The sequence below is a fragment of the Spermophilus citellus genome (assembly GCF_964194105.1).
Source record: "Spermophilus citellus genome assembly, chromosome: 5".
Lineage (NCBI taxonomy): Eukaryota > Metazoa > Chordata > Mammalia > Rodentia > Sciuridae > Spermophilus > Spermophilus citellus.
In genome coordinates this window covers 22,463,617-22,465,182 of record NC_138186.1, presented here as the reverse complement: position 1 = coordinate 22,465,182, position 1,566 = coordinate 22,463,617, and the positions used below count along the sequence as shown (strand labels likewise).

Sequence of the window (1,566 nt, the reverse complement as noted above, 5' to 3'; positions counted from 1 at the left end):
AATAGCCTTATAATGAGATTACTTCAAACAATAAGTTCCTTTTAAATATGTTATATTTCCCATTTTTTGCTCTAGAAATGTCATATTTTTATCGTACATACCATTTCTTTTAGTATCATGAATGGAAATTTGGTCACCTTGCTACAGACCTTTGCCTTTTTTCCTCCAAGAGTTATTGCACACTATCCTCTATAATAGTATGGCCGATATGTAGTTATACTTTTTAACTAATTATAACTATTTCTAATTTTTTGCCACTTCCTAATTACAAGTGAGACAACTTGAAGAGAATGACAATAGTTAATGAAAGTCATCATGAATAGTTCATCCTACTAGGCTTTGCAGACCTACCTTGGCTAGAGCTTCTTCTATTCATTATTCTTCTCAGAACATATCCCCTGGCCTTGATGGGAAACATTGCTATCATTCTGGTTTCCAAATTAGATCCTCGTCTCCACAGCCCCATGTATTTCTTCCTCACCAACCTCTCCTTTCTAGACATGTGTTATACCACAAGCATTGTGCCTCAGATGCTATTTAATTTGGGAAGCTCTACAGAGACCATTAGCTATATTGGGTGTATAATTCAGTTTTATATCTTCCATATAATGGGGGGCACAGAATGTCTGCTCTTGGCTATTATGTCCTTTGACTGCTATGTGGCCATCTGCAGACCTCTGCACTACACCCTCATCATGAATCAATGCACTTGCATCTTGCTAGTATCCATTATGTGGATGACTGGAGTGATCTTTGCTTTCTCAGAAGCCACTCTTACATTACATTTGCCATTGTGTGGTGTCAATAAACTGGATCACTTGTTGTGTGAAATTCCAGTTCTGATAAAGACCACGTGTGGTGAAAAGGAGGCTAATGAGCTTGCACTGTCTGTGGTGTGTATTTTTATATCAGCTGTTCCTATATGTTTAATCCTTGCCTCCTATGCTAGTATTGAACGTGCTGTATTTAAGATTAAATCTTCTGAGGGAAGGAAGAAGGCCTTTGGTACATGTTACTCTCATCTCATTGTAGTTTCCTTATTTTATGGTCCAGCCATTAGCATGTATCTTCAGCCTTCCTCCTCTATCACAAGGGACCAGCCCAAGTTCATGGCTCACTTCTATGCAGTAATGACACCAACACTAAGCCCCTTCATCTATACCCTAAGGAATAAGGATGTAAAAGGGGCCTTAGGGAACCTAGTGAGGAACATTTGCAAACGCAAATAAAATTACTTGTAAAATGCAGTTTTTCTAATAACTCACTTAAAAATATTTTTAGTTGCAAACAGACACATTACCTTTATTTTATTTATTCATTTTTATGTGGTGCTGAGTATAAAATCCATTGCCTCACACACAGTATGCAAGTGCTCTACCACTGACCCACAACCCCAACCCCCTAATAATACATTTTTGACTAATAATATAATCTCATGCTATATGTTCTTTTTGTCAACTATATTTTGTTTCTGACATTTTTAGTCACATTGAGTATGAGTGATATCAGATTATTTGTACTAGTAGGGAAAGATGAGTTGTAAAAATGCAATAAATAGAATTTTTG

The 1,566-nt window shown here is 36.6% G+C and overlaps 1 pseudogene across 1 annotated transcript; it reads left to right on the top strand.

Moving 5' to 3' along the window:
- Window positions 1-290: 290 nt before the first annotated feature.
- On the top strand, window positions 291-1,229 carry LOC308650016 (olfactory receptor 2B11-like; annotated as a pseudogene). Its single transcript has one exon. The product of its transcript is annotated as an olfactory receptor 2B11-like (transcript).
- The last annotated feature ends 337 nt before the right edge of the window (window positions 1,230-1,566 follow it).